General features: G+C 40.8%; 1 protein-coding gene across 1 annotated transcript in view; it reads left to right on the forward strand.

Moving 5' to 3' along the window:
• The first annotated feature begins 10744 nt into the window (after positions 1–10744).
• Positions 10745–25336, forward strand: part of NCOA3 (nuclear receptor coactivator 3) — a 102754-nt gene continuing 88162 nt past the window's right edge. Inside the window, exon 1 of the mRNA XM_090286531.1 lies at positions 10745–10851. The gene's annotated coding sequence lies outside the window, so the exon portion shown is untranslated. The remainder of the gene's footprint in view (positions 10852–25336) is intronic.

A 25336-nucleotide genomic window follows, 5' to 3' on the forward strand; every position in this document is an offset into this window, starting at 1 on the left:
TCAGGAAGGCATTCCGCCTTCCTGCTGCTCCTGGAATGCCCCAGGTGAATCCCCACCTTTGTTCCCTCTGCCATCTTCCTCAGATATTTTGAGGGCTGCTGTCTTGTGTCACCTTAAATGTCATCTCCTTTCAGGACCCTGACCTGACATTCTAAAGTAGCCAGCCTCACCAGTCTCTGTTCTTTCACTCTGTCTTATTTCTTTCATAGCACAGATCACTTTCTGATATTATTTTGTTTATTTATGTGTTTACTTTAAATTATTCATCCCTCTTCTTTGCTCTCCAACCTGTAGAATTTGAGCTTTGTGAGAACAGGTTTGTATTATTTAATCCTAGAATTAGTGCCTGTGAGTATGTCACCTTACCTGGTAAAAGAGAGTTTACAGGTGTGATTAAGCTAAGGAGTTTGAGATAGAAAGAGTATCTGGAATTCTGTGAGTGGGCCCAATGTAACCATAAGAGTCCTTGTAAGAGGGAAGTAGGAGGGTCAGAGTCAGAGAAGATGTGACAGCAGAAGCAGAGGTGGGAGTGATGTGAGAGTCGGCAAATTTTCTTTGATGCGAAGGGGGCCGGGAGCCAAGGACTGTGGGCAGCCTTTGGAAGCTGAAAAGGCAAGGAAATGGATTTCCCCTAGAGCCTCCAGAAGGAACCCAGTCTTTGATTTTAGCCCCATAAGATTCATTCCAAACTTCTGACATCCCAAACTGTAACAGTAAATTTGTGTTGTTTTAAACCGCTACGTCTGTGGCCGTTTGTTACAGCAGCAATAGGACATAAACGCAGCACTCAGTAAGTACTTGGCAAAAAGATGAATGAATGGAGAAGGCTTCACAGGCACTCGAAAGCCATGAGATAGCTCAGCTGGCCTTGACGCAGGCTTGCAGCGCACCCCTCTACCGCTAGCAAAGTCACAGCTCAGTTACTTTCTCTATTTTTGGGTTTGTATGGGTCATCTTCTTTCCCTTCCTGCCACCACCTGCCAGCTTCCCTCGCCTGTACTCTGCTTGGTTCTTGGTCAGACTTGCTTGGTCTTTATATACAGATGATATATGAGGTCTGTCCAGAAAGTATCCAATCACAGACTGTGAAAAATAGAGACATTTATTGAAGAAGATACAAGATATAAGGAACATTGTATGTCTGACAATGACGCCCCAGTCTCCTTCAGAGTAGACACCCTGGGACCTCACGCAGTTCTAGTGGCTCTTCCACTGTTCAAAACACTGCAGAATCCTTTGTTGTAATTGTCATCAGCTGCCCTGTCATATTTTCCTAAGTCTCATCAATGGTCTGAAATCTTTTCCCTGTCATAGGTGATTTTAGTTTTGGGAAAAACCAAAAGTCACAGGCACCAAATTTGGGCTGTAGGGCGACTGAGTCACCTGGGTGATTTGATGTTTCATCAAAAAACTCTGCACCAGACGTGATGCATGAGCGGGTGCATGGTTGTGATGAAGCTGTCAATCACCAGTTGCCCATAGCTGCAGCCATTTTCATCATATTGCATCTCTCAACCGATGAGGAACATCAAGGTAGTACTTCTTATTAATTGTTTGGCCTGGAGGGGCGTGCTCATGATAGGCAACACCTTCCCAATCAAAAAATACAGTTAACATGGTCTTGATCTTGCTATGACTTTGCCACGTGGAGAACCAGGTGACTTCCATCGGGATGACAGCGCCTTTGTTTCCAGATCATAGCTTACACTCACGATCATCTTCAGTTGTGACCTTCTTGCGGAAATCAGGTTCATTGGTAGTGGTTTGAATCAAGGGATTAGCAATTGCAGCATGATGTTCCTTGTGCTCTGGGAGCAGAAGCCGTGGAACAAATTTTGCCACGACACGTTTCATGCCAAGATCCTGTGTTAAAATCTTGGACACAGTAGTTTTTGGAATCCTTGCATCAGCTTCTAGTCCTCACACTGTCAGTCACTGATCTTTGTTCATGGCAGCCTGTACACGTTATACATTCTAGGGTGTTCTGCTTGTTGCAGGCCTTCCAGAATGTGGACCACTTTCAACAGATTCTTGACCATCTTTGAAACATTTGTGCTGCACTTTTATTTGTGCTGCACTCATTGTATCATCCCTGAAAGCCTTCTGAGTCATCTCGAATAGTTTTCACGGAGGAATGTTCAAGCTTAACACAACATTTTCTTTTCTTTCTTTTTTTTTTTTTTTGCAGGGCATTAACACAACATTTTCAATGCTCTACTCACTCAGTCATCTTGAATGCAATGGCCACACAGGACACATGCTCACTCAGTGGTGTTTACCACCCCCATTGACGAGTACAATGAAGTCGTCATTGTTCACACATGCGCATTCCGGTCCACTCGCCTTGGCTGCCAGGCTACACTGATGTTGCGCAAACCGTTCTCTTTCTATTAACAGTGGCTGGACTTTTTCCAGACAGGCATTGTATATTGTTGTTTTCTCAAATTTTGTATATTTATATCACATCTCTCTCATAGTTTCTGTCCTAATATCCTATCTGCTGAAGTGCCAGGGGTCTAATCCCACCCTTCTTTTGTCCACTGATTCCTAGCTCAAGGAAGATTATTTCTGTGTGTTGCAACTTCAGATTATATGAGTTCAAGCTCTCATTTCCGGTCCTTGCATTTGTGTTTCAACCCAAGACCCTTGCTTTCTGAGACCCATGGCACCTCCCTCCTCTGGAAGTCACAGTGTCAGTTCACACTTTGGTTTGGTTTTCAGTTCCATTTTTGTTTTTTGGCTGCTGGGGATTTCCCTTACTTTCTTGTGAACTCAGTTACTCGTTTAAAAGAATATTTATCTTTTACCCAGAAGTTTCAGATGTTTTGGTAGTGAAGAAGGGTAGGAGGATGTTTCAGGTTATCTAAATCTGCAATTGCCGGGAATAAACTGCTTTCCCTTTTCTTTTTTTAGTATCTTTTCTTTACCTCCTAGCTCTGAATATTCAGTTTCTGTTCTTCAGGTCCCATCCTAGCCCCTCCTATCTCATGTGTCCTTTATCCCTGCAGTTGCAAATCCTTTTATTAACCAGATGAATCACTCTATAGGTTTCTATTTAAATTCACCCCAAATGAAAATCTGACAAGTCAACCTGTTTCCTGTCTGGACCAATAGAGTCACACCCAGCCATCTCAGAAATCACTCTCCAGCCCCTGCATTGGCTGCCCTTGGAGCTGATGCCCATATCTGACCCCATCATCTGCGGTGTGAGCAGAAGTGGCCAGTCACAAGGTACCGAAGACCTGCCCTTCCTTCAGAAGGGCATGTGGGTGGGGCAGACATCATGATTGACATGTTCAGTGACTTATCCTAAACAGACTCTGCAATCCAGTTGGTTGATAATAGCCAGAGGATGTTTGTTTGTGGTTTCTTTTCTTTCTTTCTTTTTTTGAATCCTAGAATCTTGGCTGTTATATTCACCCCTGGCATAAATATTGTTTTCATGCCTTAACACATCCATTCCTTTGATGTTTCTACTCTATAATTACTAAATAATTAGAAGAGGGTTTATCCTTTTGAATAAGCTCACTGTCATTAAAAAAAAAAACTAACTTCATTAAAAAAAACTAACTTCATTAAAAAAAAAAAAAAAAAAGAAACTAATTCCAGGGCTGGAGTCAGCCAACCTTTACAACCCCAAGACTCCATGTGATGGGGTGCCATACAGCCACCAAAACATAATGAAATTGCTCCACACGTACCAGTATGAGAGGATCTCCCAGATACTGCAAGTAGCAAAAGTCAGGGACAAAGCAGGGTGTAAAGCATGTCATTATTTCTGTTTCAAAAAATTTATGTATATGTTTACATGTGTGTTTATTTGTAAATGCACCTCTGGAATAACACTTAAGAAACTGGTAATAGTGGTTGCCTCTGGGAGAGGACTTGGATGGCACAGGGACTTGACCTTGTATTGCTTTTGTAGAATTTAAAAAGAAAGAAAAAAGGAAAGAAGAAAAAGAGGGGGAAGGGAGGGAAATGGAATAAAAGTCCCCCGACCAAGGTGGGAAGATTTTGTGAAAGAGTAACTAGTCTTCAAATGTATTTCTCTCTAGAGGAGAAGGGTGGGGACTAAAGTGGTTCCTCTAAGCTGCCATCTCAAAAACCAAGGACCTCCCACTGGCAGCATGTTCCACGTCACACTTGAATTTGTATTTGTGGTGTAGGGGAGGGGTATTCTCAGTTCTATACACTAAGCCTGGCAAAAAGGTTTGAGGTTATGAAATAGAATGTGGAGGCCAAACAAGTCACCTTCCTTGCTTCGTGCTTTTAAGCGTTTGACTGTGAATCACAGTGACAAATATATTTCACATTGTGATTCAGTATTCACACTTCTATATATATACTTGAGATAAGAAATTTAAGAAACAATATATACTATGTAAGATCCACTTGACTATCTGGTAAAATTCCGTTACGGTTTTTAAAAATAGTGGGCAAATCCCATGACGTTGATTTCTAGACGACGACTGGGTATTGACCCACCATCTGGAAAACAACGTTATCTCATAAAGCTGACCCCAGGGTTACTTTTTGGAGACACCCGATTCGGCCATCATGAAGGATATCCTTTCACATCGGAACCAAAATGCTTCATCTAGCCTTGGTGATCTTTCCATTGGGAGACTCTGAGCTGCCTTGATCCAAAGCACTGCCATTGTTAGACAAATTCTTTGTCTCCTCCCCATGGCCCCTCTCGTCCCCCTTCTGCCGGTGCTGGGAAGATCCTCAGCTTGACCTCTCTGAGCTCCTTTAGAAGGAGTTTGTTAAGGAGATCTTTACTTCCTTCTTTATATTTTGTGATTACTAGTACCTGTTAACACATTGCTTTTAAGAGAGAGGTACAAGGAAATTCACTGTAATAGTAAAGATAGGAAACAACCTGAGTGTCTACTAATAACTTCCACAGACTTATAACAGCTGTTTAAAAAAGCAGTACAGTTTCCTATGAACCTTATCATAAGGTCCTCGTGGGACAGTTTCCATGATACATAATGAAACAATAAAACAAGGGGCAAAACAGTGTGCACGGTATGCTCTTGTTGTACAAGAAGCAACACATGTGTAAGGTCGTGTAAGCACAGACTATCCCTGGGAGACAAGTGAGAAAGTAATGACAGTGGTGGCCCTGGAGACAAGAGGGTAGGGGAACAGGGGTGGGGGCAGACTGACTTTTCAGTTGACTTTTAAAAAATATTTTTAAAATTTCTACAATTATTTAAAAAATTTTCCTTTTCATATATCTCTTAACAAGATATGAAAATTATAATTCCCCAATTGTATTAACTGTAATCAGCACTTAAAAATAGCAGTTTTATTGAGATGTGATTCACAAACCATAACATTTATCCTTTTTAAGTGTACATGCCGGGTTTTTTTTAGCATATCCAGAGTCACACAACCATCATCACTGTCTAGTTTCAGAGTATTTTCATCGTCCCCTAAAGAAACCCTGTACACCCCCATAGCCAACATTCCCAGTCCCTGATCCTCCCAGCCCTAGAAAACCACTAATCTACTTTCTGTTTCTATACACTTGCCTATTCTGGACACTTCATGTAAATGGAATTATATATGACTGGCTTCTTTAACCTATCCTGATGTCTTTAAGGTTCTCCCATGTTATAGCATGTAGCACTACTTCGCTGCTTTTTTATTGTGTAATAATATTTCATTGTATGGCTAGACCACATTTGTTCAATCATTCATGAGTTGATGGTCATTTGGGTTGTTTCCATTTTTTGTATATTATGAATAATGTTGCTATGAACATTTCTGGGCAGGTTTTTGTTTTGACATATGTATCACTGACATATGTTTTAAATTCTCTTGGGTATATACCTAGGAATGAAAATGCTGGGTCATATGGCAACTCTGTTTAAGATTTTGAAGAACTGCCAGACTTTTCCAAAATGGCTGCACCATTTTACAGTGTTTGCAGCAATGTATAAAAGTTCCACTTTCTCCTTATCCTTGCTTACATCTTTTAAAAAAAGTTTTAGAATTCCTGCAATGGGTACTTTTTAAGCATTTGGTAGCAAATTACTTTTTCCCAAAGCAAGTACATTTAGTAAGTAAGTCTCAGGAATTAAAAAAAAAGTGAACTGGGCTTAAAATTCTTCCAGCTGTGGAGAGTCATTTGCAGGTTGTGGGGCTGGGCAAGTCTGCTGCAGCCAGACCAGGTGCCAATTTCAGCTGGCTTGTGTGCCACATGTGGCACAAAAATGACAGGTCACCAACCCTGATCTAGGTTTAAAGCAAGAGGCATGAACACAGTTACCCTGGGTTGAAAAGGTCAGGCCACTTTTTACTACCCCAAATTTGCCTTAAATGTGATTGTTTGCAGAGGTGTTTTTCCCCTTTAAGCAAACCAACGAATAAAGCACTCATTGGCTCTAAATCTCTTCTATCTGTCTGTCTGTGTTTCTGACGTTTAAGTCAGCTGTGTGTCCTACCTGGGGAATGGAATAGTTCAGAGTACAGCCTGGGGGTGGAGCCAGGACCAATGCCAGCTCATTTTCAGATTGGGTATTTCGAAACAGAGTTTTAGCCATGTGCAGGGTTTAGGTATCCACCTGAGCAATCTATTTTCACTTGCAGGAAAATTTCAGACTATAATAACTGTAATGAGGCAAAATGGAAGGAAAAGGAGGAAATTATTACTAACCTTTGGATATTAATCCCTGCAAACCCCAAGTTTGAAACTGTCATACACAATCATTATTAACATTTATTGAGTGTGTACTTTGTGCTTGACACCATTCTTAGGGCTACCAGTATTGTTTTATTTAAACATATGAAATAGGTATTATTATCATTGTGGTTCCCATGTTAGGAAATGGAGGTGCACAAAGTTTAACAACCAGGGGTTATCATACAAGTTTATAAGTAGCAGAACCAGCTGAGCGAGTCAGGCTGTGAATGCTAAAAGCCTACACTCTGAACCACTAGGGGATATTGTCACACAATAAAAGAGAGAAGAATGCAGGGCACTGTGAGAGGGGCAGGGTGAGAAGCAGAGCCTCTGGGATGGACCAGACAACTGAGAAGCATTTACTCATCCACTCATGGCTGAAATAGTAAATGCTTGCCTTTCCAGATTCCCTTGCAGCTAGGGGTAACTATGTAGCCCATATCCGCACTTATGGGACATTTGCCTTGGGTGTAGGGAACAAGGGGAAATTTTGGGAATCAGGTTTATATCTAAAAAAAAAAAGGGAGAGAGACAATGTCTTTCTTGACACCTATTCACTCTCCTGCTTCCTGCTTTTGGACTTGATTGGGAATTGATGTGATGCTTCAGCTGTGGCAGCCATCTTGAGTCCAGGAGGCTAAAACCTAAGGACAGAAAGTCAATATGCTGAAGATGGTGGACAAGATCCTTGATGAGCACACTCTGAAACTGCCTACCTCTAGACATGTTACGTGCAACAATTAAACGTCTTTATTGTTTATGTGTTTGTGGAGAGGCAGCGAAGTATAATAATTAAGAAGATGAGCTTATGAGCCTGGGTTTATATGCTGACTCTAGCACTTAGTAGCTCATAACCTTGGGCAGGCAGGTCACTTGTTCAATGCCTCCATTTACTCATCTGTCAAAATGAAAGACCCAGAACAGAAAACTTGCAAGACTAATTCAAGAAACATCTGTGTACCCTGAACCTAGAGTTACTAATTGATAAGTCTGCCACATTTGCTTACATGCACATGTTTGTATATTTTTTCCCCAACTGAATTATTTGAGAATAAGTTGCAGGCAGGCTGGTTATCATGATTATCAGTTTGGTAGCCTGTTAGTTGCATATACAACATGTGACCCAAACAAGACCATTTGGACAAGTTCCCTTTTTGAATTTGAATTTGGGGATAGGGTGATAGAATTAATAAATTGATTTCCTTTCTTTTTTTCTTTCCTCCTTTTTCCCCCTCCTTTTTTCCTTTCTTCTTTCTTTTCTTCCACAAATATTTATTAAGCGCTACTATCGGCCAGACACTAATCCAGGTGCTGGAGATGCTGCAGTGAACTGAACAAATTCCCTGCCCTCTTGGAGCTTATAGTCTAGAGCGGGAGCTGGACAATTAATTAAAAATTCAGATAGTGTTAATCATTCTGAAGAAAATAAAGCAGGGTGATATTTCAGAAGAGATCTGAATGACAATAGGGAGCATGCCAGGATAAAAATCTTCAGACCGCAAAGGGAACAGCAAAGTGAAAGATCCTGTGGCAGGAGCATGCTTGGTGTGTTCAGGAGACATCAGGAATCTTGGTGTCTGGCATGGGGTGCGAAATGAAGAGAGATATATTATTGCTTGAGATCAGATAAGAAAGCAGAGACAAAATCAGTTAGGGTCTGGGTTTTATCCCAAATGCAATGGGATGTCATTGGAACATGCTCAGGTTGGAAGCGACATAAATTATTTTCCAAAGCTCCCTCCAGCTACTGTGTGGGGAGTGGCTTATAGAAGACTAGCGGGAGAAGCGACGTGCAGTTGTTCAGGTGAAAGGTCATTCGGGATCTTAACATTTCAGTTCTGGATTCTCAACATCTAACATAGTATTATTATGAGTGCATACTATCCCTAAACTCTGTAGTGGATACTAAGACTACATCCGAGAACAAGAGAGATAAAATCCCACCTTCAGGTAGCTTTCATTCTAGTGAGAAAAAGAGATAATAAATACCATAAGTGAACAAAAATATGCAGTGTTTCCAATGATAAAAAGTGCTATGAAGAGAAATGAAATCGGGAAGAGTGGTAGGGAAAGCTGGGGTTGGAGTGGGTGGGAACTTAAAATAGAGAAATTAGGGAAGTCCTCACAAAACAAGTGACATTTAGACGATGAGCATGAGGAGAAGAGGAAGTGAGAGACTTGGATTTTCTGGAAAAAAGTGAACTAAGCGGAAGAAATAGCAAGTGTAAGGTCTCTGAGGCCAGAGCATGCTAGGCATGCTGGAGGAACCCCAAGGAGTCACTTGTGGGTAGACAAGAAGTGACTGATGAACTTAGAAAGGGCAGAGCAGGGCAGAAACAGGTGTGTGTGGCTTAATTGCAAAGATTTTGGAGGAGAGACAGTCAGTGACTTTCACCAGCATCCGTCTGGTTGCTGTGTTGAGAACAGACTCCAAGAGGAAAAGGGGGAATGGAAGCAGGGGGCAGTGAGGCAGCTACTGCAATAGCCCGGGTGGGAAATGATAGTGATGGAGCTAGTAAGTGGTTATTTATTTTATTCTGTTTGTACTCAAGACATTTTCCCCTGGCTGGTTTGGCTCAGTGGATTGAGCATCGGCCTGCGAGCTAAGTGTCGCTGGTTCGATCTTCCAGTCAGGGCACATCAGAGAAGGAAAACTCTGACTCCAAAAAACCTCCGCTGCCTTGCGGCATACCTCTTCAGGGGAAAGGCTAAGGGAGTAAACCCCGACAGAAAATCCGGAGCCGGAGTCCCTAAGGCGGTTTGACGTTGTAGTCAACACCGGCAACTCCTGCGGCGCACCTGAAGCCAAGCTGTATTGACTCCGTCTTTCCCTTGGACCCTTCAGCTGCGAAGAGAGGGGGGTTCTGCTGCATGGGCAACAGCAGACCCTCCATATCACCCCGCCCAGGCTCTGTAGCTTCAGCTTCACTGGAGAGGACACTCCAGCGTCATCGCAAGATGTCGATTCAACACGGGAGGAGACAGATACCGTGTCACTCCCGAGTCGGACTGCACAACCATTCTCGGCGGTGCAGATAGACTCTTAAGAAGCTACACCATCGTCTCTCGAGACGGACGGCTGCCAATACAATACTCAAGACATTTACTATTGATTCAATAATATTATCTAATATATAGTCCATATTAAAATTTTCCCCCGAGTCCTTTTTCTATGAAAAGCAAAACACAACAAAACCTTGGATCCAATCAAGGCTCACATATTGCATTTGGTTTCCACATCTTTCAAGCTTCGTGTTTCGTAGCACGCACCACATTCTGCATTTGTCTGTTTTCTCATAGTTAGGTTCAGTTTAGTGCCTTTTCTTAAAAAAAACAAGACTACAGGGGTGGCGTTACGACTTCCTCATTGCATCATATCAGGAGGCACATGCCAGTTCAATCCATTACCGGTGATGCGAGGTGATGGTGACTGGTGATTACTTGGTTCAGGTGGTCCCTGCTGATCTCTCCAGAGAAAAGCAAGCTGTTCCCCTGTTGTAAATGATAAGTACTCCGTGGCACGGTATTTTGGGACTGAATATATAGTGACTATCCTGTAGCCAGCAAGCTTTTACCCAGTGACTTCAGCATCTAATGAACAGCCCTGAGGTTTCTGACCTTGTGCCTCAGTTTGCGCCTCTGAACAATAAGGATAATAGTGGTTCCTAAGGTATGCTCGTTTTAAGGACCAGTTCTTGCACACAATAAACGCTCCATAAGTGTTAGATATTCTGGATGAAGACAAGGATGAAAAAATTAAGGGTACGGGTAGGGGTAGGTTTGCATTCTAGTTCTCCCCACCCCGCCGCAGATCCCAGGTGGTAAGTCAGCCAAAGCCAGCCAAAGCCAGCCAGAGCCAGCGGAGGGTCCACAAAGCCACGCCCTCACGCCAAGGAAGCCGTGCAGGGATGGGGCACCCAGCGCCCAGGCCGCGCAAGGCCCCCTGGGACCGGTAGTGCTGGGCGTGGCCCCGGGACTACATATCCCGGCGGCCCCCGCGCCGCGGCTCCAGCCGCTGGCTCCTCAGCCCTTACAGAGCGACGGCGGCAGTCGCGGTGGCTGGGTCGGTGGCGGAGGCAGCGGCGGCTGTGGCGGCTGCGGGCTGAGCAGCGAGTTTCCGATTTAAAGCTGAGCTGCGAGGAAAATGGCGGCGGGCGGTGAGTGGAGATAAAGGAGGAGCAGCAGCGGGCGAGGGGATGATGTGAGGTGGAGGGAAGAAGACCAGTCTCCGGGGCTGCCGCGAGCCGGCGGCTTCGGCTCCGAGGGGCGCGCTAAGTGGGGGGCGCGCTGAGAGAGTTTCGGGGTGTCGGGACGGCGCCGCTTCCCCGCAGCCCGGAGGCAGCCCAAGCTGGGCGGCAGCCGGCTTGGGGGTTTGAAAGGTTCCCGCGGGGAGGGGTCGCCCAAGGAGTTTGGGGGGACCGCGGGGGCCCACTTTCCCTCCTGCCCTTAAAGTTTTATTTTCCTCCTGCCTCCCCAGCCCTTGAGGGCGGCTTTTGGAAGCTGCCCGAGTCCCTCTCTACCCACCGCCGGGGCTGCTTCGCAGTTATTCGGAAGAACTGGGGGGTGGGAGAAGCCGCACGGACCCCCGCCGACCCCCCCGGCCCCGCCTCCGGGTCGTACCCAGGATGGGGTCGGATTTTGCTGTGTTTACCCCAGCACTCGGGCATTTTCAGTGTTTTAACCCCACTTATCGGCGGAATTTCCATTTTGGGCACGGGTAGGTTCTCAGCAGTTTTCTCGGTGAGAAGGCATTTTGCTACCTCCGGCGTGAAGGCTGGGGTACGGCGAGTGGGAAGTTGGTGGCTGCATCCCGGGTTTGGCTCTCGGCTCCTTCCCCTTCCCTCTCCCGCTTCTCCACCTCCCCTCTCCTCGCGGACACTGTTACACAGTTTGCAGCGATTTAAAGACGCTCTTCGTCTTGCACTTGTCTCAGACAAGAAACAGCCCGAGGCGTTGGGAGGGGTCTTCGCTTCCCAGGCAGCTCGAGGGCACCCGGGCTGGAAAGTTAGCCGGGAGAGCAGTTGTCAGAGCGCGAGAGCGTCGCCTCCAGATCTCACTTCGCTGGGAGTTCGGGATTCCCAGACGGAATGACACGGAAGGACGGAGATTCTCTCCAAGCCAACCCGCCCCCCGCCGCCGCCCCCGATCGCGGAGACTTCCTATTTGCAGTTTCTGCGCCGCGCGGCGGAGCCAGGCTGTGTTTGTTGTGAAGCCCGCACCGGGCCGAAACGGGGAGGCGAGGACCAGCTGGCGGGCTGCGGCGGTTTTACATGGAGTTGGAGGAGCGGAGCGAGAGGGCAGCATCTCGTGGGTTTAAATGCCCGGCCTCGCCGCCGGTCCCTGGCTGCAGGCTAGCGCCCCTGCTTGTTGCGGCAGGTTGTTTAGAGGCTAACGGGGGGGGGGGGGGGGGAATGGGGAGTACGGGGGGGAGGGGGCCTGTTGGGCACAGGTCTTCCGAGACCGCCGCGTCCACTAAACTGTGAAATGGCAATTCGCAAGTTGGCGGAACTGCTTGTTCTCATGATTGCTTATTTAGGATAGGTTCTATCAGCTGTGATGCCCACCTGGGAAGGTACAAAAGCTGTTGGAGAATGAGTCTCCTGCTCTAACCCTTTCCCAGTTCCCTTCTCCGGGGAGGCAGCGGCTATGACTGGTTTCTAGAGGATCCTTGGTGTTTGCGGGAATTATTTTAAGATTTTTCATCCGAAACACACACCCCTGTTGAATACCAAAAGCAGGGAAGTAAGAGGAACAGAAGAAAGGGCAAATGGTGGGAATACTGTTTTCTTTTTTTACTGTCTTAAAAAAAAATGTTTAGCTGTTGGAACTTAACTGCTTATGTTGCCTTATCTACTGACACCCTTGAAGAAATAACAATCTGTGAGGCTTGAGGATGAAGAACCCTGCTGGGTTCATTGTATGTAAGATGAAGCCTCTCTAACATGTAAAATGATATTGAACACTATAGCTCCTGTCGCTGGAGGTTGCTTCAGGTTCTGCATTTAAATGAGCTGCAATCTAGATGGCTTGTGAGCCTAAATTATAGAGGTAGTTTATGTATCCATAGAAGTGACTTCACTCTTCAATCAGCATTAAAAAAATAAAAAGCATACGCCAGCTTCTGGCATATAGAAGTACATTTTGGATACGAGGATTGTGGACTAAGTGGGAAGCTGTTATGTTTCTAGAGCAGTTATAGAAATTGTACCATGAAATATTCCGTAACTACAGAGGCTTTGAAAAGGCAGAACAACTCCAGCATAATTAACAAGATTTCCATTTTTATGTTTTAGAATGGTGCATTTGAATTTACCAAGACTAACAAATTCATTAAAAAATTTAGTGATAGCCCTGGCTGGTGTGGCTCAGTGGATTGGGTGCCGGCCTGCGAACCAAAGGGTCGTCGGTTCGATTCCCAGTCAGGGCACATGCCTGGGTTGCAGGCCAGGTCCCCAGTTGGGGGTGCGCAAGAGGCAACCATACACTGATGTTTCTCTCTCTCTCTCTTTCTCCCTCCTTTTCCCTCTCTCTAAAAATAAATAAATAAATAAATTAATAAATAATAAAATAAAATAAATAAATAAAACCTAAAAAAAAATTCAGTGATATTAGAACTTAGGGTATGAAGGGTTATATTAAATAATTTCACCATATTGTGTATTCTCCCTCCTGGATAAGAATTATTTCTATAAATCACCTCCTACCCCCTAAGCAAATAAGTTAGAATTCATTCAGTAAGGACTTAGTGTGCTGTTTGACCCTGGACCACTTCTCTAGGAGACATATAAATAAAAAATAGTTCTTGAGATGGTTATTTACTAATGGTACTTGACTGGTCTTTGGAAATAAACTTACTATGTCAGGGACATATTAATGTATTTAAAAATATATAAGAAATTCAGTCTTGTGTATTAGCAGTATGATTTTAGAACAGTTCTTTTTTAACTTGAAAGCTTTGTTTTTGAGGAGTCTTTTAAAAGAATGATTTAAAATATTCTTCAGTTTGGTAAGATAAAAAACAAACTATTACCCTATCCTTAATTGATATTGGAATAAATGGCTTTAGGGTCTTTGTTTTGAATTTTTTTAAGCTGTATAATTTCAAGCCTTGGCCAGAGGATATAGACTACTTTTGAAAACTTTTAGTTTGTTGAAAGCTTGGAATGAATATAGCCTGCAATTGTTACGTGTCTAAACAGCAAAGGGACCACAGTTTAACACAATTGTTACTCTTTTAATCATGATTGAAGAGGTACTGCAGTTTCTCATAGGTTAAACCAGAGAGAACCTGGCCCAGTTTGGTTTGAATTTGTTATACTACTGTGGTGAAGAATATTCCCTATTTGCATTATTGAGTGGGTAAATCTTCGGGAGCAGAAAATTAGTGTTGAAAATATATGCTCACTTTTCCTTTCCCTCCTAGTTCAGATGGAGGGAATGGGTGACTATTCGTTTAGATTCTCAGGGACAGCATTGAGGTTGAATGCTGCAGTAAAAATGTAGGCATTTTCTTCCATTGGAGTGCTTTTTTTGGTGGAGAGGTGATTACAAAATGGGCGTTTCAGAGTTTAAGTGGAGGAGGTGCTGTATTGTAACGAGGCTTATTTCTTCACCTTGTTAATGTTTGCTAGGTAATTGCATTTGGCCCATTTGGTTTTCTGACAGGGTTTCTGGGAGATTATTTTGGGTTAAGGATGCAATTTATCCAGAACCTAACCTTATTTTCAGCCCTCTGACAAATAATGGGAGTGACTTAAATTGAATCACCTTTCCCTTTCCAGCTTCTGGTGAAGAGTTGTTAAATGAACAGGAAAATGGCCAGAAGATACACAGCAGGAGTAGAGGGGAGGCTGCGGAGCAGGAGGCTGGGTTATCCAGAGACTGGATAATCTCAGACTACGTTCTGCCACTTCCCAACTTTGTCAGCATTAGCTCAGTTTGGTGGGTTCTGCTGACCTAGGTCAGTTTACAGGGGGCAGTAATGAAGGTTTATTTTAACTAACTGTAGTCAACTTCGTGGCCCAGAGGCAAAGGAAAGAAGTCTGACCTAAGCGGCACACAGGCTCTACCTATTTCAAAGAATATTCTAAAGAACAAATGAACTAGTCCTTCCTGTTGTCCTTTTTCCTATTTTTCATTAGGAACATCTGTATCCTATTTTTTCTTTTTTGTTTATTTCTTATTGCAAAGCTCTAGGAAAGAGTAACTTTTTTTGGGTCTGCTGTTCACCTGTGAAGGTATTCTTCTGAAATGTTTAATTTCCTTGGTTAGAGTCTCTGAGGGTTATGAAACCTCTTTTTGGAGAATAGGCTGACTACTGATTTTAACTCATCATCATCCACATCATAATGAAAAGGGAATATTGGCCTGGGTGTCACATAGCAATGGATAATCTACTGCCCCCTGGGGCTTTGCTTTTGATAGGCAGCTTCGGCAGCTGAGTTGGGCCGAACTAAGTTGGAAAGCGGTAGATGGATATAGATGGATAGATGGGAAAGGACTGCAGAAGTCATCATAATCCTCAATTAGGATAAGCCTCCTGGTTAATTGAATGTTGAGTATACAGGTTAAATCCCATTATAACAAACTCCAGGGGAGTAGATAAATTATTATGTTGTGTGGGGATTGAGCTTTATTGAATGCTGTTTAAAATAAATTAGTCTTTTTGTTTTTGTTAGAGATGTGGGAAAATTTTTTATTGTAACAATCTGACAAGTCGTTATTTGTGAACCAATAGGTTTTTCTCCTTCATTTTTAATGCATTTGCCTTTCAAAAGGAGAGAATCCATGTTGAGCTGGGCAGATAATTTATACACCCCCTCCCTTCAATCGAATAGCTTCATTGGTTTGTTTTAACAACCAAATAAGTTTATTAGTAAGTACTATTGCCACCATCAAAGTGTGGTCAGAGGAAATGGGAATTTCCCCAGGTTTCCAGGTAACTAGTGCTGGTAATTTTTTCTGCCCTGAAACTTTTAAAAATAAATGAATGTGCTTCATTTTAGTGTGAACTTTCCTTCATCAATAATAATTATTGTGCTGAATAATTTCTATTCAGCCGATATAGTTTGAGACCTTTAGATCTCAATATGGTATTGTTAAAAAATAAAAAGTGATGGTACTATTATAATCTTTAAGATGCTTCCATATAAGTAAGAAAACTTTCAGAAACAGGATTAATATACATTAGAGAAAATACTGTTTTTATGCTTGGCCAGAAATATATTCTTTCTGTCCTGTACTTTCAGATCAGTTTGTCCAGACTTCAGGCATTAACATCCCACCTGTCTGAGGCTTGCATTTGTATTTTGGATCGAGTTTTGATTGGGTGCATGCAGCAAGACATTTTCAAAGTCATTCTTTGAAATATATGTTCCATGAAGGAGGGAAAATCTGAAAGGGGGAATTTCAAACAACCCAAGCAGTGTTTTGAAGGTTCTCAAGTCTTAAGAATAATGACTGACTAGTAGGCAGGAAGCCTGCAGTTGTATTGTGGTATTGTTCCTCCATCTTATGCATTTGAGAGCAGGAGTACAAAAGAGAAGAAAGCCTGGGGAGGGGGAAGAAAGGGTTTTAACAAAAAAAGGTGGTGGTGGTGGGGGGGACTTTTAGAGTAAATAGTCTTTGCTCTTCTGTTTAAGTGAAATCTAAAACCAAATTATTTTTACGTTGAAAGGAAATGTTTGTTTATCCTAACTAAATGTCTTAAACTGACATTTTAATAAAATCGTTGCTGCTGTTGGTGGCAAGAGCAGCATGATCACACACTCAGTTTTAAAACAGAACTTAAAGAAACCACAGGTGAAAACCTTTAAATATTTTCCTCCTTTGTTAGTCAGCATTATTTGTTAACTTGTTATTTTGAAAAGACTTACCAGTGAAGAGTTGAGAATCATTTGTGAGTTTGTACTGTAAGGTTTGTGCAAATCGGTCATAGATTTATAAAGCAAGGGGGTGGAGTGTGCTCTCTTCCAAGGTTCCTTACATTAGCTGTGCAGAGTTTTTATTTACACTTTATTGGTCAAACAGTAAGTGGATTAAACTTTTTATGCCACATAATGGTGTGAGCATGCAAGTTTTGTTGGCTGACTCATGAGTTTGGGGACAAGATGACTTTGAGCGCCTGAGTTCATCATGGTGTATTCTGCGAGCTGCAGAAAGTGTGTGGGGGCGAGCAAGGAGAGAATTTTCATCCTCCTCCTCTGGGTTAAGAAAATGAAGCAGTATTTTCTTTACTCAGTAAAGCTGTCATCAGTGAAATTATTACTGAATTTAAGTCACTGTATAGAGTAGCTAAATCAGCTTGATTTTATTTCCAGATTGAAATTTGGCAACTTTATTTGAAAATGTTTTAAGGATTACCCAGTGTTCTCTTCACCAAATTGTGTCTTTAGTCTACACACTCTCTGCCTCTTCCAGGCTCATCTCTTTTTTTTTTTTTTTACTTGCTGGGTGGTTGGTTGTGGGCATTTATTTATTTATTTATTAATTATTTTTCTATTACAGTTGTCCCACTTTTTCCCCAGTTGCTCCCCCCACCCCATCCACCCCTTCCCCCATAGTCAATCCCATCCCGTTGTCCATGTCCATGAGACAATTATACGATTGTGTTTTATGGCCATATTTTTATCTCAGCCAACATAGTTGGTCCTCTTCCCGTCAGCAAGTATTTGCATCTAGGAAAATCTGACTTAACCAGTGAGAAGAATAACTGCACATGCATGTTGGAGGGTCAGTGGTATCTTCTTTATATAAGACCACTTACTATATTAAGTTTTAAAAATCACTTCAGGAATCAATAAAATGAATTCAGGAAGTCACTTTCAAAGTGCACAACCGTATCTAGAATGGTGGAACCCTTAGGTGTATTGATTCCAAATTAGGTAAACCTGAAATCGTGGACTTTCACTAATAACCTTCAGTCTCCCCCTTTTTTCTCCCAGAGTACAAAATAACTCCCATATGTGATGTTTTAAAAAATGGACTTTTCATACCACCATTCTCTTAGCCATGGGGCCTTAATTTTCAGTTCTCTTTAAATTTGCTACTGCTTGGCTGTTGCCCACTCCCCCATAAATATACATACAACAGCCCCTCTCTATATCGCGGTTCGCTTATCATGGCCTCACTGTATTGTGCGATTTTAAAAAATATTATATTTAATTATTTATGGCAGATTTTTCGCTATATCGCGGGATTTTGCAGTACTGTACAGTAAATACTAAAATAAATGTAAGGTTCCTACTTCGCGGATTTTCACCTATCGCGGGGGGTGGTCTAGAATGTAATACCCGTGGTAAGTGAGGGATCTCTGTACTCAGTGTTGTGCCTGCTTCGGCGGCACATACACATAGTGTCTACTAAGCTTTTACTATGTAAGGCACTGTGAGAGCTGAAAAAGGTTTTGACCTCCAAGTGTACACAATCAAGTGCTCACATCACTTCAGTTCAAGGTAATCTGTTTTGCCTATTAAAGATCGTGGAGAAGCTCAGAGGAGAAAAGGGACTACCTCTGACCAGGTGATCAGAGTGCAGGACTTTGAAAAATGAGTAAGATTTTAATATGAAGAGAGCACAGTTCCTGTTGGTGAGAAATTATTAGCAACAGCACAGAGGTAAGACATTTCAAGACTTGATCATTTAAATATTCAATTAATGTTGAGTGAGTGATGGTATTGCATAAAATGGTTTTGTTTTTGCAGAATCCCAATGATAGGTTTTCCCAAATAACTCTACTTCTACCAGTTTAATCTTATTAAGCATAATGTGATCACATTTTTTTTTGCTTAAAAATCTTCAGAGTACAACCCAAATTCCTTAATCTAGTATCAGCTCTTATCACAGTCTTTTTTAAAAATCAGTCTTTTCCATTTTTGCTGCCCCTTTTTTGCCATGCTTATTTTTTCTGCTGCTTCTCCCTTATTATCTTGTCTAGTCATTAAGTTCCAGCTCAGATCTTGTTTCATTGAAGTAAATTTCCCAGACCACAACTGAAAATATAGTTCTTGTTGCCTGGTATGAATTGTCATCATCTCTATATAGGAGTCAGTATTTATTGATTGGTAGGACAGATTCAAATAGTCTATTCTTTGAGGTGGGGACCATTTCTTTAATAAACTTTTAAAATCCTATACTATACACTTACATAATATATTACGTATATTATAATTTTTTGAATTATATTCATTTTAGGTATCCCAGTACTTGGTGTTTGGATGTGAAAGTTTCTAGAGTTCAACCCTCAAGTTAATTTTTCTGTCTGGAAATTGAGGTCAAAGTAGAGCCCTAAAGATTTTCTTGGGACCTGTGTCTCCCTTACAGAGCCATCCCAGATAAAGCATGTCTGGGCCTTAGAATACATTCATATTTCCCATATTCCTCCTTACAGAAGGACTGTCTTAGGACTGGACAGTCCTTCTGTAAGCTGTGCACATGTTTTTATTCATTATCACTGTTCTTCAAGGAATTGTGCTAATAAGCATTGTGGGCATTAAAATTCCTTTGTATTCTAGGAGCTTATAATCTAGTCAAGAAGTAAGTATAATTGAAAAAACTTAGTTGCAGCAACATAAGTGGTTTGGAAGTTCAGAGGAATAAAAGGTCATTTTCAACTGGGATTGTTAAAGAAAATTTAGTGGAGGAGATGGAACAGATCTAAAGGGAATTAATTGCTGCTTCTAATCTTTTTCCCACATCCTTTATTCTGTAGGACTTAACTTATAGTAAAAAAAATTAATAGTTTTTAAATCTAAAAGAGGGTGTAAACATAGTAGAGTCAAAGCAGTACAAAAAGGTATACCAGGAAAAAGTGAGGCTCCTAGTACCCCAGGTCTTTGGTCTTTGTAGCTGCCCTTCCCAAAGGCTAATCCTGTTAGAGGATGTTCTTCACCTTCAGTTGTCTCTGTCTTCAGTTTCTTTTTCTTTTTTTCCTATTCTCTTTCCCTCCCTCTTTATTTTTAATTAACAAATAGGAGCACAGTATGGGCTCCCACTGTTTCACTTAACAAAAGACGTTGGAGAGTCTTCTACACCTTATATTTTTAAAAGTCTATGTAATATTCCATTGTATGGATGAATTTGATAAAACTTATGTAACCGGGTTCTCATTGCTGTTTTCAGTCTTTTGCTGTTTTGAATGATGCTGCAGTGAACTGTATGGAGTTGTGTGTGCTGGCAGGAGTATATCTTAGTTAAAAATCTTGGAAGTAAGATTTCTAAATCAAAGAAAATGTACATTAAAAATTTTTAATGGCTCTTTCCAAGTTGCCTCCGAAGAGGGTATACCAAATTTATGCTCTCATCTATTCATAAGAGTGCCTGTTTCTTCTTTCTTATTTATTTTTTTAAAATCCCTTCATGTTGCTTGATGGCCTAAAGGCATGAAATCTTTGTTTTTTGTAATTTTAAGAGTTTGGAACTAAACTTCTCCTCATGAAGTTCCCAAAAGCCTTTCATAATCTGACTTTAATACACATTTGCAGCATTATCTCCTTAATTCTATTAATCTTAAATTGCTGTTGAGTCTCCTTTGCTCTGCCTTCCACTCTTTTACCCCAATAAAATTATTTTTTCTGTGTTCTGAGTCATATTCTTTGATATGGAATAAAAAAGCTACCATTTATCGAGTGCCTGTGTGCCTGGACAGTGTTGTGTGCTTTTAAGTACATGATCTCATTTAATAGTCTGAGATTTTTGTTGTAGAACCCACCATTTTTTAAAAATGCAGTTTTATTCAAAATCCTATTCAAAATACAAAAAGGTGATTCTATTAAAATTTACTTTTTAAGTTGAAATTTAAACTGTTTACTGGTTATAAAGGTAGCGAAAATGAGACTTAGGAATATAAAACTTGAAAGTGGGTTATGAAGAACTATTATGGACCTAATCTATCTCTGCCTCTAGTTTATTTCTGTAGTATTAAGAAAATCCCGATGCGTATAGAGATATAGTTGCAAATAGTTTCAGTTCAAAAATATGTTTTGAAATCTATAACAGGTATACATGGGACAAATTCAGAAGGTACCAAAGAGAAGTAAGCATCATCCTCAATTGTGTCTCAGTCACCTTCCAAGCCCCCGCCTACAGGCAGCCATTGTTGCTCTATGTCTAGGCATGTAAATGCATGTACTTAAGTTTTCAGGTTTAATGAATTTCTCCCCCATTTTTGGATAAACTTTATATTGAAGTGTAACGTACATTCAGGAAAGTGCACAGGTACAGTCCGAGAGATTTTCATAATGAACACAGCTATGTAACTGGCACTCAGGAGCCCTATTCTGGACTGTACATACTTTTTAAATCTTGGAGAGGTCTTACATCTTTGTATCGCTACTAAGTTCTTTCTAATAGTACTCCATTGTATGGATATATCATAATGTATTCAGTTTCATATTATTACAGACAAAGCTGTAAGTGAATATCCTTATACATATTTCTTCTCATATTTTGTTAGAAAGCATATAGAAATTTCTAGAAGTGGAATGCCAGCTTAAAGAGTATGAATTTAAAAATTTTGTAGATAATGCAGCTTGCTCTCTGTAGAGGTTATATCAATTTACAAATCCACTAGCAGCGTATGGAAGTGCCTGTTACCCTTACCTCTGAGTAACATTGTGATATCAGATTTTTATAAGATTTTATTTATTTTTTAGACAGGAGGAGGGAGGAAGAAAGAGAGGGAAGGAAACATTGATGTGTGAGAGAAGCATCAATTGGTTGTCTATTGTACGCCCCCAACTGGGGACCTGGCCCATAACCCAGGCGTGTCCTTGGCTGGGAATGGGAATCAAACCAGTGACCTTTCGATTTGCTGTACGATGCCCGACCCACTGAGCCACACCAGTCAGGGAGGGCTGCATTCAGTCCCCTTCTGGGTTTTGTATTCAGCCAGCCACTGGTCTGCTTCCTGTCACTGTAGTTTGCTTTCTTCCTTACTTTTTAAAAACCTTTTCTAGGTATAATTGACACTTGATTAATTGTATATACTTAACCTGTACAGTTTGTTTTGACATATGTGTCTCCCTGTGAATCCACCACCAAAGTTACAGTAATGGGAATATTACCTCCAATAGTTCTTTGTATTTTTTTGTAATCCATGTCACCCTGGTCTCCAGGTAATTACTCATCTGCTTTGTGTCACTAAAGATTAGTTTGTATTTTTGAGACTTATATATAAGTGGATTTAACAATATGGGAGGGTCTGACAGTTTCTTTTTACCTTAATGGAGTTATTTTGAGATTCATCTATATTGCATATAGCAATTGTTTCTCTTTATTGCTTAAAGAATATTGATTGCAGTGTATGGGTATATCATAATTGATCCATTCACCTGTTGATGAACATTCCAGTTGTGTCCTGTGTTTATTAAAAATAGAGTTTCTGTGACATTTGTGTACAAGGCTTTGTGTAGACATATACTTTATTTCTCTTGAGTAAATATCTGGGAATGGAATTGATGGGTTATATGCTAAGTGTATGTTCAACATTTAAAACTTTTAAGAAACTAGTACCTGTTTCTCAGAGTGGTTGCACCATTTTATGTTTCTCCCAGCAATGTATGACAGTTCCAGTTGTTCACCTTTACTTTTAAGATTAAAAAAAAAAAACAAAAAAAAAACGAAATCTCTTTTGCACTTGTGTACTTTTGCATACTTTAGAACTATTTAAGAGAACTGAGGTTCTAGAAATTGTATATAGCTTTCTAAAAACCAAATAAAACTACTAAGGAAATGAAAAGAGCCCTGGCTGGTGTGGCTCAGTGGATTGAATGCCAGCCTGTGAACCTAAAGGTTGCCGGTTTGATACCCATCAGGGCACACGCCTGGGCTGCGGGCCAGGTCCCCCAGTTGGGGGCATGTGAGAGGCAACCCATCGATGTTTCCCTCTCTGCCTCCCTCCCTTCCCCTCTCTCTAAAAATAAATAAATACAATCTTTAAAAAAAAGAAAAGAAAAAAAGAAGTCTTTGCCAAACCCAACGTTATTCAGATTTTCTCATAGTTTCTTAAGTAATTTCATAATTTTAGCTCTTAAATATAGGTTTATGGCTTATTAGAGTTAATTTTTGTATATGGTATGAGATAAGGGTTGAGGTTCATATTTAGGTACATGGCAATTTTTCTAGCATCATTTGTTGAAAAGATTATACATTCTCCATTGGATTGACTTGGCACCTTTGTAGAAAATCAAATAACCAAATAGGTGTAGGTGTAATTTTGGAGTCATTTCTGTTTCCTTCCATTTCTCCCTCCTCCTCCTCCTCCTTTTTTTTTTTTTTTTTAATTTCCTTTCTTTTTCCCTCCCTCCTGGTTTCCCCACCTTCCCTGTCTTGAAATCAGGTGGGATTAGTCCTCCAACTTTGTTCTTTTTGAAATCGTTTTGGCTGTTCCAGGTCCTTTGCATTTCCGTATAATTCACCTTATTTATTTCCGCTAAATCTCTTGTAATTTTGATTGTGATTGCACGGAATCAGTTGATCAATTTGGGGAGAATTGATTTCTTGAGAACATTGTGTCTTCTCTTCCATGAACATTTATGTATCTCTCAAACATTTGTTTAGGTCTTCTATGATTTCTCTTAGCAGTGTTTGTAGTTATCAGTGTACAGCTCTCATAAAGCTTTTGTCCCAACAGTAGTTCCGTATTTTTAAAAGTGATTGTAAATAGTGTCTTTAAGTTTCAATTTCCAATAATTAGTTAATATATAGAAATACAATTGATTATTGTATACTCACCTAGTACACTGTAACCTTGCTAAACTCATTTTAGTAGCTTTTATGTAGTTTGCATAGAATTATGTGATGACTATACTGTTTCTGAGTAAAGACCATTTTATTTCTTTTTTTCTTTCTTTGTTGTAATGGCTGGTGCTTCCAGTGCAGTGTTGGGATTATTTTAATTGTGATTGCATTGAATCAGTTGATTAATTTGGAGAGGCAGCTCTCTGTTTTGTTTTCAATCTTGGGAGTAAGTATTCGATCTTTCACCATTAAGATGTTATTTATGGGTCTTCTGACCTGCTTTGTATCCATATAGCTTCCTCTCCCTCTTCCGTTTGTTATTGAGTTCTAAGAGGTTTTACTTATTTTTGTTTTTAAGTGTGTATTCTGGATATATGTATTTTTAGAAGTATGTTTTGCAACTACTTTCTTCCAGTCTTTTCGGTACATATCTTTATTGGTGACTGGAGATGTCTCTGCTAATGTTCAAGTTCTTGATCATATGTGTATTTTGGGGAATAATAAGTGCTTTAAAGCTTGAATAACAGTTATGCAAACATGTATTATTGACCCCCATTTCTTAATTTGTATAAATGGAAAGAAAAACCAAAATTGCTTACCTGGAACATTTCAGTTCTTAAACATAGTTAATTATTTTCTACTTTATTTAACTGTTAAAAAGTCATTTTCCATTTTAAATAGTCTGGAACTTGATCTTTCTTTTTCTCTTTAATAAGAATGAATACGGCCCTGGCCCTTGTGGCTCAGTTGGTTGGAGTGTTCCGTGACTGAAGGGTTGCAGGTTTGATTCCCAGTCAGGGAGTGAGCCTGGGCTGCAGGTTCAGTCCTGGTCCCCCGTGGGGGTGCATATGTCCCCGGCGTGTTTGGGAGGCAGCTGGTTTCTGCCTCTTTCTCACATTGCTGTTTCTCTCTCTCCCTTCCTCTCTCCCTTTCTCTCTCTAAAAGCAATGAAAAATGGCCTTGGGTGAGGATTAAAAACAAAAAACCCAAAAAACCCAGTAAGTCTTTGTCTATTTTTGCATTTATTATTACAAATTAAGATTGAACACATCAATTATATTGGTCTAGTATAATCCTGTGAAAAGTTGCTGAAGATCCTCCTAAGAACTCTGACTCTTGACTTGTGAGGTTTTGTCATTGTTCTCTCTTTAACCCTTACTAACAAACCCAATCTTTATATGGCTTACTTCTATTAATATAAAACTTATTTCTTTTTTACCAAGCTATGTTTTATTGTCTTCTCTATTCATGGTTTCTATGCTTAACTGTTCTGCTGAGTTGTATTACCTTTTTAGTACCTCTACATTTGTGCTATTTTGACAAGTGTGCTACTTGTCACATTTAGTATTTATATTAAATTATTGTAACCTTAAGTCACCTAAGTATCTCCCTGAACCCCCTTTTTTTTTCCTGCTCAAAAGGAGTGATAGCTCAGTTTACTTACCTGTCCTCTTACCTAATTTGAAGATACGTATTTTGATTCTGTTCTGTCTGAATTATTATTTCTGTCATGCTGGAATTTTGGAACATTTTGCAATTTACATTTAAGAAGGCTTGTTTAAAGAAAAAAAAAAAAAAAACAGTGGAAATTTCCAGCTTAAAAAAATCCAACTACTGGTCTCCTAACTGCTTCGCAGGAAGAAAGAAATATGAAAAAGAACCGCAGACGTCCTGGATGTCAGCCTGTGAAATTTTCCACGATTTCCCACAATAACATGCAGGCACGCTCATACTCCCGGATTCAGGGCAACTAGGGTTGCTCTCTGAGTGGAGTTTGAAGCTACCCTATCAATGATACAATGGCATCTGGCTGGCTTTTAGTGAGCAGTTCATAAATTCACACATCTGAGTACTATATGTTTATTTTATTTCTGCCTGAAATGTGGCTGTAACACTGAACTTGCA

The sequence above is a fragment of the Furipterus horrens genome, unplaced genomic scaffold (assembly GCF_987537825.1).
Source record: "Furipterus horrens unplaced genomic scaffold, mFurHor1.1.pri manual_scaffold_8, whole genome shotgun sequence".
NCBI classification, from domain to species: domain Eukaryota; kingdom Metazoa; phylum Chordata; class Mammalia; order Chiroptera; family Furipteridae; genus Furipterus; species Furipterus horrens.